Source organism: Folsomia candida, unplaced genomic scaffold (assembly GCF_002217175.1).
Source record: "Folsomia candida strain VU population unplaced genomic scaffold, ASM221717v1 Fcan01_Sc005, whole genome shotgun sequence".
Taxonomy (NCBI): Eukaryota; Metazoa; Arthropoda; class Collembola; order Entomobryomorpha; family Isotomidae; genus Folsomia; species Folsomia candida.
The window spans coordinates 5562461-5575261 of NW_019091197.1; positions in this window are offsets into that span (position 1 = coordinate 5562461).

The window sequence follows — 12801 nt, forward strand, 5'->3', positions numbered from 1 at the left end:
CAGACGAAGACACCCACAGCCAGAAAGACGATTGAAGTCATGATAGTTGGAAATTTGAGGAGACCAATGCCATATATTTCGGCAAGGAATAGAATCACAAAGATGAAATTGGACAGAAACAAGGCAAGCATTAATATTCCCCAGAATAATAGAAATTTTAAACTTTTGCAAGATTCAAATTTTTGTTTGGCAACGATCCACTCGAGCGGAAAGGGGGGCATGAAGGCCAACAATTTTGTAAAATTGTCCAGTGAGCGCCACTTTTCCGCTTTGATCGTCATACTAAAGCGCGGAATAGAAGATTTTACTGTATGAAAAAATATCTACTTTCTGGGCTATGCCGTTTCGAGGAATAAAATTCGTCTGGGCTCAGTTTATATTAGGTCATGCCTATACAACTACCCAAGTTTTAATAACTTTTATATTGTTAATCTTGCATAATTGAGTATTCTGAGGGCAAGCGGTAACTAATCCTTGATTGATTCAATAATATTGTATAGTCTGAATTTACCTGTAAATAAGATATGTATGATCTGGCATTTAATTTAAAAAAATGCCTTGTAAAGGTAGACTTTATTAGAGATATTAAATTCATATCAAATGTTATTGATAGGCCCAATACGCAGAAATCGTTATGGCGACGAGCCATCACCATAAATAACAATTTCAAATGATTTGAAAGTAATGGAATTGGGAATATACATACAGACGACGACGAGGTTATGTGCATATAGTTAATTAATTGTGATTGTGTCATAAACTTCCGTCACCATTCACCATGCCGATGTCTGAACAGTCTCGCAACTGAAATCCTGGCCAATACATACTTTCAGATACTTCAATTTAACTCCATGCATTTCATTCATTTAATTCAACTTCATGCATTAAGGACACATGGTGGAATGCTTTTAACTTTTTTCCATCAGAAGTTGATCACTTCTTATACCGGAGACGGAATATAAATAAGTTCCTGACCATTATTCAGGAAAAGTAAGTTGTCATGACAACATGGTAAATCTAATTAAGATACAGAATTGCAGTTGAAATAATGTCGTATCCCAAGAGGGAGTTGAACCCACGTGTTCTGAATACACGTTTAATATTTGTTTTTTAGGATGCTTTTATCATTACTGTACCTAGGGTTGGTCTATCCGATCCGAGAATATCCGATCCGTCGGATCGGATCGGATAATCATCGGATCGGATCGTAAATAAAAATATCCGAGAGCTTTCGGATCGGATCGGATCAGACTTTTTATCCGATCAGATCAATCCGACGGATAGTTCGGATATCGGATCGGATATCGGATAATCTGTATTTACTATAATTCCGCACTCTATTGGTGACTTGCGAAATTATTCTCCCTTGAAATGCGCAAATTCAAATGTTGTTACAACTGACAACTGTTTAGCATAATTAATTAGTGTAATCTATTGCAATTTCTTACTATTTTTAAACAAAGTATCTCACACATCAAGATTTTATGTAATACGCATTCTAGTTTTAACATCAGGTAATTAGATAATGCTAATTAATTGCTTTACGTATCAATTGACGCAAAGTTATTAATTACTTATTACAATTACATTACCATAAAGTACTTAGAGCGCATGATCAGTTAAAATACTGATTAATTTTGCCTTGAGTATTGTTCCATACAGTTAATGAAGTAATTAATTACAAAAACAATTGTTATTAATTACCAGCTAATAATTATTATGTGCTTTTGTAATTAATTACTACAGTACTTAGCTAAATAAGTTAATTATTCATTAAAACAATGAATCTTTAGCGGATTTGATTGTCTTTTAAAAATGTACGGATCATTATCCGATCCGATCGGATATCCGTCGGATTGCTCGGATTCGGATCGGATCGGCCCTAATATCCGATCGGATTATCCGACATGATGAAATATCCGATCCGATGGACTGTCTATCCGATCCGATCCGATCCGTCGGATAACCAACCCTAACTGTACCAAGGGACCAGCTTTTTGGGTTGCCACTTATCTCGTAAACTGAAATTCGTGTTTCAATCTGACAGTTTACGACGCTCATATAGCCCAACTATCTCAAGGAGCACTGTGAATATTAAAACATATTGGATTGAAATAGTTTGGGCAGTTGTTCATGCAAGAATTGTATGAAATTTAATTAATACTAAGCCACATACATACATGAACCCGGTCGATTATTCCATTTACGCCAGCTATGAAGTTTGTATTATTTTTCCTTGAGTGATATTCATACATAAATACTTAAGTAGGTATGAAATTCTATAATTATTTTTGAATATACGCCGACGGGTGGTCGGCTGGCAAATAAAGTTTATTTAAGAACTTCAATTCTTTTTACCCCAACAGGCTGTCGCATTTGAGGCGTTGATAAAATGTCAGTTAAGACATCTTTCTCACAGCGAGAAATGTATGGACATCAAAACTCCCAGGCCCGCATATTTCCCGCGATCATGTCAGTTAGCCCCGTTCTCGAAGTTCTGGGCGGGTTTGCGTGCATCCGTCTCCTACAAGGAATGAACCCTCTGGTATTTTCTTTCATCGGTATGGAAACATTGATGGTGACGTTATTCACGCTGACATTATTTGCCGGGGCGGGCAAGATAAGTGCGCAATGGTTACGAGATTGTAAGGCGGGAGCAAATATGCGATGTAGAAGTAGAAAGATGTTAGTTTCCTTGAAACCATTGAAAGTAAAGTTTGGTCAAAATTTTGTCGACGGGTTGACTCCATTTGTCGTACAGCAGTTTAGCACTGACCAATTGGTTAATTTATTTTTGTTGGTTTAAAGAAATGATCAATTGCTTGTATAAGTTTACCAATATACTGCATAGCGGAGTCTGCTATTATCTGATGTATACCTAAAAATTCGATGGGTTTCCGTATTAATTAGTAAATTCCTCCATTACTTTACATTTCTTATCACATAAAGTTGGAAATCGAATTAGTTGATTGAAATAAATATAATATGCCTCAAAATACATATCATAAACCTCCAAAATCTCTGTCGGGTGGACGGACCCAGCGGATTATGTGTTATTAAAATTTTAGTTAATGTTGCATGGAATCCTTCTGCCACGATTGCTCTTATAATAAACTAACAATGGAGGTCTCCCAACGTATGCTCGCAGATTTGGACGAAACTGGTGTCAATTGATCACAAATTTAATTAGTATGAAATTTGCAAATGCAACTATCTGCAAATGCGCAGGTTTGGCGGAGATATTTGCATAAAAAGAGGCGAAAACGCGCCCAAAATGTCATCAATTTTACACTTTTCGAATTTTGCCTTATAAATTTGCGAGTTTTCACCTATTTTTATGCAAATATCTCCGCCAAACCTGCGCATTTGCAGATAGTTGTATTTGCAAATTTCATACTAATTAAATTTGTGATCGATTGACACCAGTTTCGACCAAATCTGTGAGCATACGTTGGGAGACCTCCATTGTAAGTCATAGATGTCCAGCACGGTACTACATTTCATTCTCCATCTACATTAGTTTTGCGATACTTACTTAACTTAATTAAACTTCAACCAATATCCTTATGTGCAGAAGTAATAATAAATATAAGTTTAGGTAAAGAAAAGCTAAGACATGCAAATATAAGTAATTTGTAAAAAAAACAATCCACTTACAAAATTACAAGCCATGTCAGGTCTCTTCTTGTCAGAGACTCGCTGTATTCATAAGTTTTCATAAAGTCGAAAATATTACCTTAGTATGTGAAGTGCAGCCAACAATGCTACGTGGTTAAAGTAAACTCGTTTCCTGGTTATACACCGAATCTTGTATATATTAGTTAACTCAATTTCTTTAGCACTCTTGCAGTTTTCAATTTGAATTGAATATTGTATAAGACTAACTTCAGATAAAAGGGTACCTGGTGTTGGCAGAGTTGTCGCAAAACCAATAACGCTCTTACACGTGTCCAATGGAATGAAAAATTAGTGCACACGTGTAGGAGCGTTTTTTCTCAAAGTGCCCCAATTTTTTCATATCGCCCCAAATGCTAGGAACACGCATTGTGACTCTGCTAGGGTACCGATTTGGCTCAAACTTTGCATGTTATCCTCATTTCGGATCCGCCAGAGCGTTCCAGAGAAGTAACTGCCTACGTTGAAATTGGTAATGCCAATTACCAGAAAATTTTGACATGTTTTTTCGTTTTTTCAAAATATTTTCAAGGTTTATGAAATGATATCTTTCTAGCTTCATATCTCTACAGAAATCCCATATTCTGCTTCCAATGCCGTCGGGCGGAACCTTCTAGCTCAAATATTAAGGGTACTTTGTAGGACCATCGACTTCTGTCGAAATTCGTACAAAGCACCCTTAATGCTAACTTGCTAACGGTTTACATACTTACTCAAACGCATGCGAAAAGCGCTGATAACCACACCCACTGGGGGTGTGGTTTGAAATTATGTGTAATCTGTAAGGCCAACGGTCATTTCGACAACAAATGACAAGCGTGCAGATAGGGATAATTTGTTGGCGTTGCCTGAAATTATGAAAATATTCGGCATATTTTTCTGACCTCCTGACCTTGATTACAGTGGGTGGGGTCGAAATTTTCAAAATTTGGGAACATATAATTTGCCCCACGGGCAGGGGTTTCCAAAACATTCAGAAATTCGAAAATCGGTTGAAAATTGGAAAATTGGTTCGGTTTTGAAGTTTTCCCGTAACGAGTTTTGGCACATCGGCCAACTCACCTCTCAGCAAAGCCAGGATAGTAAAGGTTTCTTCTTTTAAAATTTTCACCATATTCATATGCGTGCCAACTAAAACTGCAAATTTAAGATAAATTCAAAGGATAATAAAGAAATCAGCCAGAAGGGTCCCCGGAATGTAATGCTGCACATAATACATGAAAATTTCTACCACAATAATAATGAATGAATGAGAAATATCAGCCAGCAGATACTCATTCTCTTCAGAATGATGTAAATTAGTTAGAAATTTATTCATTATTGGTTTAGTACATTCACTCATCCCGTTATTCAATTCAAAATTGTATTCATTCATTCATTATTCATTGAATAAATGAAAGAAGCATATTTATTCATTCACAATTCATATGATTTTGAATAATTCACACTCATTCATTATTCATTATTCATTACTCACTTTACTGAATGAATGTGAACAGGTATGATTGTAAGTGTCAAGACGGTTAGATCTGTAAAACTGAACTAACGAATCAAATGTAATGAAACTTTTCTGCAATACTAACGATAAGCATACGGAAGTTCTGAAATCTTTAAGTGGTCCAAGTACACCTTGCATGCCAGTGGAGCGAAGACTTTGTCGCACGCCTCTCATGAGCGCTTCGCCAGACACTTTTTCTACATCTATGACGGTAACCGGGCATCTTATACCACCACATGTCATGTAATTGTGTCTCAATTAATGCCCAAAACCATTTAATTGATCGACATTTACGTGCGTTTGGAGCGTTTCTTTTTCTCGACGAAATCAACTTTTAACACTTTATCAACAATTTCTTGACAATTTTTTGGGCTCAATGTTTTTGACCTTTTTGGTGCCGTTTTAGTTTCGTATGCTTTCAAGCCTATGTTCCTGGCTTTGATGTGTTGAGGATAACATTTCGGAATTTTAATTTTTTGGCTCCACCTCCCAAGAATATCTGGAGGTTTCTCTATGGGTTTTTCCCCGATTCTTGTTAGAGTTTTGGTCCCCTAACAGACAAGTCGACCAGCGAAATTTTATAGTTTGAATTTCTCCGATCCTCAGATATGTCAACTATACGACCAATTTTCGACCTCGAAAAATGAAGTGATCATGAGCTTTTTCCTATTCGAAAAACACTTTTTGGAACGAGTGGCGAATTTTAAACACCCTCTGAATTTTGTGCTCTCTTTTTTTTAAAAAAAAGATAATCAAATTCCGTTTTCAGCTTTAGGAATCTGATTAAATTTTCCAATTTTTATACTTTATAAATCCAGAATTAATTTTTAACTGGTTGAAAAAATCGGGAAGGTTGACACTTTCAATATGTGCCCACTCTTAAATTTATCACGTGAACGGAGCAACCAAAATAATTGCATTACTTTTCAAAGATATAAATTACGCTAACTAATGCTTTCTGTGTACATAATCGAAATAGTGTATTTTATAATTTGACTTTTTGAGTTATTAGGCTAGTAAATCCATACGCCTAGAATGTATTTTGGATTTCCAAAAATATTTTTTAAATACTATGGGTATTCACAACTTCGCAAATGTCGTAAACATCGCTTCCCAACATATCTTCGCAAGTTTGCAATGTTTGCCAAGAGTTGCGATGGACAACCAATCAGATTCCTTTATTATTTTACGAAATATGCGAAGCAAAATGGAATCTATTATCGCGCTTGAACTATTTCTCACAAACTCGTAGTCAAGTGAAATTTTCAGGTCTGCTCTCATATTCAGTTTATATATTTTCATGCAAAATAAGTCCTTTCGCACGCACCGAAAAGTTTGCGAAGATGTGGTGCGAAGCAACGACTTTGAATTACATTAATACCCACACTGTATTTGTATTTTGTGTTTTGCCAACAAATAATGCAAGCATTTTTTGATGGGCTTTGAACTTCAAAGCATGTAAAGTATTTCTGTTATTTTATATTTTCAAACCGTATGTTTTGAACATCTCTGCAACCAAAACCTTGCTGTGGTACTACCTTGTAGATTATGAAGCTGCATCCGCGTCAAATATGCGGCGTAGAACAGTGTTTATGTCGCCCAATTAAGTCTATGCCCTTTTTAGGCCGAGGAAAGCGTACCCTGCGAGCGCCGAAGGCGTGAGCGGCTAGGGGCGCCAAATTTTTTTGCCCCGGTTAGATTTTTGGCAAGCGCGGGCCCTGTTGCTAGCCCGGGGTTTGGAGTACAATTTATGGATATTTCGCTAATTTTTAGAATTATAAATGTTTGCAAAAGAATATGCAAGCAATGAGCCTGTTGTTCATAACGTAGTTAAAACGCGGAAATTTAAATAATGTTGTCATAATCTATGTACAACACGTTCGTGAATCGCCAAATTTGTTGCTGAAGAATTACAACAAACATGTTATGAGATTTATTCTGCAAAACTCAACATGGAAGAAAATGATGGTATAATGGGCGGGGGAATGTGGTACAATCTAAGGAAAAATAATAATGAACTACCCGGCCGGGTAATATTTGACCAAGTTAGTGTGATGAAAATATTTTGTGGTCGAGAACTCATTACGCAGAGATGTGAGTTGATTCGTTGATATCTCCGACTTACAAGGGAAGCTTTCGGGATGATAGTTGTGTCCAGGGTTCACACTATGTTTTTCAGAATCTACTCGGACCCTAGATGAAGGATTCATTCATATTTTTCTGAAAAACCCATATTTGGCGCCATGGCGTGGCGCCAAACTCGCCAAATTTGCTTGTTTTTATTTTTAAAACCGCCATAAATTTTGAAATCCTGGACGGATTTTCAAATTTGTTTACAAAAATCATGACAAAGAGTTGAACTTTCGAAGGTATAGGTGCAGGTTTGCGATATTTGGGCCAAAACGTTTTATTGTTTAATTTTGCAGATTATGTTGGTACAAGAACAAATCAGTACGGTAGACTTATAAACTAATTTCTAAAAAAGCCTACTTAGGTGAGGCGCTACTAAAAACGTTAAACAAGGTCCGACCTCCTTATATTGAATTGCTGGAGATTTTGCATTACCGAAGAGCCAAAAATTTTTAGCCTATCAATAAGTAGCCACGCTGCCAAAACATGGGCATATCGCCAGCACTCCAACGGCTCTTTCCATTATTGCATCCTTAATGCAGGTATGAAGTAAGGTCAAGGTAGTACTCATTGAAAATTAATGCATAATTTAATAGTTAATTAATTTAAATTTAAATTAAAAATTATTTAGCTCTGAATTAATGAAACGTGTTGAACATATTGCTGTGAACTGTGAACTTCAGATTAACAACAGAAACAAAGTTACAAAGTTCAATTTGTAATAGAAACAAAGTTACTAAGCCCACAATTAAACCCTAAAACTGGGTAGCATTATGGTTTGAGATTGAGGTTTTCCAAAACTGGAAAAATTGAATTGGAGCTATGATAAGCAGTATACATTATGCATAGCATGGCTTTTACATATGCTAGCATTGATGCGATTTGTGCAAAATTTTTGGCTCTGCGGTAATGCAAAATCTCCAGCAATTCAATATAAGGAGGTCGGACCTTGTTTAACGTTTTTAGTAGCGCCTCACCTAAGTAGGCTTTTTTAGAAATTAGTTTATTTTAGGATTTTAAGTGTTACATACAGTTTTACACTCACAATCAGTACTGTCTGATTTTGTTGTGAAGAAATAGAAAATCGGTTCAAAATATATTTTTCCTCAAACATGCAACCTTGTTTTTTTTACAATTTTCGAATCCGATGAGCTTGTGAAAAAATGTCATTCACGTAAGAATATGATTTAGGAAATGTTTCGTAAAAGTTCAGATTCATGCGTTCAATATTCCCTGAGAAGTTGACAATTCAAATTTGCCCATGCCGAGTGGTCTAATATCGAAGTACAATGGACAGTGCAACGCTTAGTTTTGAATTTGAAGAATCAAAAAGTCTAAATTTTTCCTCCCTCCCCTCGAATAAAATCTGTATTTTTCATGTATTTTTAATAAATTGTTGGCAGGATCAGTTTTAATAACATGAAAGGTGCTGTTTTTAATGCTTTGTGGTAATTTAATATGCAATATTTCCAAAATTGTTTTTCTACTTGTATGACTTTATGGGACCGAAACTCAGAAGGTGTAACCAGGGGAGTTGATTTATGCTATAGGGCAAACTTTGCGAGTTTTCGACCGATTTTTGTAAAATTTTCACCAAAACATGCAGAGGTAAATAAGGTACAATCTGAGCAGGTTTAATTTTGGTATTCGTTTGTTGGAAGTGCCTCAAATATCGATTTGAAAGTTTAAAATCAAAATTTGAAACCCAAATATTAAACTTTCTTGGCAAGAAAGAAGAAAAACCACTTCTCCTCACAATTGTCTGCACGATTGCCTTTTACAGCTAAGCTCTAAGATGAGCCGTTTGGGCTGTACGTTTGTCGACATTTTTAAAGGGTATACACGAATGCATACTTAGGCTTCGCCGTAACCTTTGACCCCTTTTTCGGGGTTGCTTGGTTACTTATTTTGCCTCACCTAAGAAAAAAAAATTACCTTAAACTACTTTTGTAGGCCAAAAACTGAAAATTTCACCATGTCAGTTTTTGACACCTTCAGGGGGCATTATATCCAAAACGGCTAAAGATTTCTTAATACTACCAATTTGAGAAATGATGGTACTTACATAGGGTTACTAAAAAACCGCATACCGAGTTATCACCAGTTAAACCCGTCCCGTTAAATAGGAGCGTGTGCTCATATTTCATCTTGCCTCTAGTACCTTGGGTACGCAAGATATTTGGACACAATCCGCTACCCGGCTCAAGACCTATTCGAGAATGTATTGGATGCCCGGGACGTGCCATCTGACATCGAAGATGACGAGGCTGAAGACGAAGATGACGAGTCTGGAGATGAAGATGACGAGTCTGAAGACGAAGCTTCTGATTCATCATCGGTACTTTGTATATAAAATACGCCCTGTCATCTTGCGGATAAAATAATGAACTCTATTTAATACTTTACAGGCAGACGACAGCCTTTGATTACGAAGTTTAACTTTTTGAGTATATGATTTTGTATGTAGAAAACCGTGACCCGGATATTTCATATATTATTAGGCTAGAGTATTTCTTCCATATCGAAGATATAAAGACTGCAAATTCGACGTTCACGTATACCATTTAGTCAAAACATGCAAAATTATCAAGTTTTCATGGTTAAATTTTGACATGTTTGATTTTTTATCTCGAAAACTAAGAATATACCATCTCCAAATTTTTGATATGTTTTATCGGTATAGTTGCTCTTCCAAATAAACATTACTCCAGACAAATCCTACGGTGGCGTTTAAGCATATTAAGCGAAATATTTGCAAAAAATCGTAAAAAATACTGATTTTTTTGACATCGGATTTTTTAGTGGAACGGGTTTAACTGATGATAACTCGGTATGCGGTTTTTTAGTAACCCTATGTAAGTACCATCATTTCTCCAATTGGTAGTGTTAAGAAATCTTTAGCCGTTTTGGATATAATGCCCCCTGAAGGTGTCGAAATTTGACATGGTGAAATTTTCAGTTTTTGGCCTACAAAAGTAGTTTAAGGTAATTTTTTTAAGTCTACCGTACTGATTTGTTCTTGTACCAACATAATCTGCAAAATTGAACAATAAAACGTTTTGGCCCAAATATCGCAAACCTGCACCTATACCTTCCATGAATTTTTTTCAAAAATCGATTATTTCAACTTTTTGGAAAATTTTAAGATTTTCTTTGACGTTGGGAGTTGTCGAAAAAATCTTAAAAATATCTCGAAAAAAAAATGCTTTCATTTTTTTTATTTTTTCTTAAAATTTTGACCTTTGTGATCATTTTAAGCCTAAATTTTTGAAAATCGCACGGAAAGTGCAAAAGTAATGGAGGTTTGAAATTGGTCGAAAACGCAGAGTTTTAAATTTGGCGCCAAGCCATGGCGCCAAATATGAGTTTCTCATAAAAATGTGAACGAATCCTTCATCTAGGGTCCTAGTAGAATCTAAAAAATATAGTGGGTACCCTGGACACGACTATCATCCCGAAAGTATACCTAGTTAGACCGGATCAATCTTAAACTGATCACGCATATGTAGATATAGGCCGACCCTTATTTTTAATTTTTCCAGAGTGCGCGTGTTTTCGCCTGTGGCGGAATTCTTTTACATAAAGTGTCAGCCAAAATCAGGATTTTTTAAAGTGTTCTAAGTTTTGGAATTGCAGCCCGCTTTAGAAAAATACCTATACGAAATTTTTTCTCAGAATAATTTCCCTGAAAATGTCAAGAAAATTGTCAAATTTCTTTTAAACATATTTTAACACATGAAATTTGAATGTCATTTTTAAATCTTTAAAAATCCAAAAAACGACGATTGTGTGAAAATTAAGACTAAAAAAGAATTTATGTAGTCCTTAGAGAAGTAGTTTTGAGGAAAAGTTGTGTGCATTTTGTTAAATAGGGTTAACATGCAAGGGGTTAGAGAAATGCTATAATTTTGGATGAAATTTATTTAAACATTTGGCCACATGCCAAAACACGCGGATTCTGGTCAATGCATAAATAAAGGACAACCAAGCGGGATAAAAATACGCGTGAACAATTTAAAATTGGTCCGGCCAGATCCGGAGGAAACCACCCCATACCTCTAAGGAGGGGAGCTTCACCACTTGCCACTCAGAGAATCCGATGCCCTTTGGATATGTTGTAGTACCCCATGAGTGTACTAAAACCCTGAAACGGTTTGACTCCATGGCCACATTTGCGCCAGCCACACCCACTCAAAGGTGCGAAAAACACGAAAATCGTCACCTTCAAAAATTCACCAAAAATCGAATTTTGATCGGATTTCCGCAATTTAGGCATTTTCGTGATCCCAGATAGTTGTTTGATAATATCCGACACCAGAATGATTTTTTTTTAATTTTTTGGATATTTTCGAAAATTTTTCGACTATGGGTATGTCTCGAAAAAATCAAAATTTCAAAAAAGTTGAGTTTGGTATTGGACATCATAAAGCAAGTATCTGAGATGAAGAATATGTAATTCTTTTGAAAATCCGATCAAAATTGGATTTTTGGCTGATTTTTTAATGTACCAAAACAGGGTATTTTTCGTGTTTTTCGCACCTTTGAGTGGGTGTGGCTGGCGCAAATGTGGCCATGGAGTCAAACGGTTTCAGGGTTTTAGTACACTCATGGGGTACTACAACATATCCAAAGGGCATCGGATTCTGTGAGTGGCAAGTGGTGAAGCTCCCCTCCTAAGTAATTTTCAGTCTCTAGCTAGAAATCTCATGATTTAATTAAATCGGAAAAAATATGCTTGTTAAACGTATTTAATATTAAGAGTAGCAGTGACATAATACACTACAAAATCTGACCCAGGTAAGTACGTTAAAAAGCGTCCATCATTAAAAAAAAGTCACCTAAGGGCCCAGAGCCGTACCGACGGTGGAGACGAGCGGATAGTCGAATCCAGGCCGTACCGACCGATAGGCCGTACCTGGCGGATCGACTTTACACTAGATAAAATGAAGATTTTTTAAATTTAAATTTAAATTTAAAAATAAGTTTAAATGTTAATTTGTTAATTTCAAATTTCAAATTTGTTAGTTTCAAACAAAAAAGTAGTCTAGTTTAGACGAGTAAGTTTTTGTCTCGTTGAAGTGCAGCCTGCTTGTGTCAAATTATTCTGCACGAGTACTCTCACGTTAACAGGGATTTTTATCACTCATGACTCTTGAGTGATGGGCAACCTCACGTGGCCTCGGCCGGTAAAGTTTAAGGCCTCGGCCTCACATCGAATAGGCTCGGGCTCTCCAGTTTTCAAAATATAGGCCTCAGACATCGCTGGCCGCAGCCTGATAAGCCCAAAAGAGGTCGCTTACCTCGGCCTTACCTATCCAAAAAATTAGGCCTATGACGTCACATGGCCTCTTCCTCGCCGAGAAAGGTCAAGGCTGACCCTGAGGCCTGAACGAGGTCGGCCTCAGCCTCTTGGAGACTGCCCATCACTGGTCAAGAGGAAAAATAGACCACAGGTGTCATAATACTTACAATGGGGACGCAAGCCATGTAGTACATGG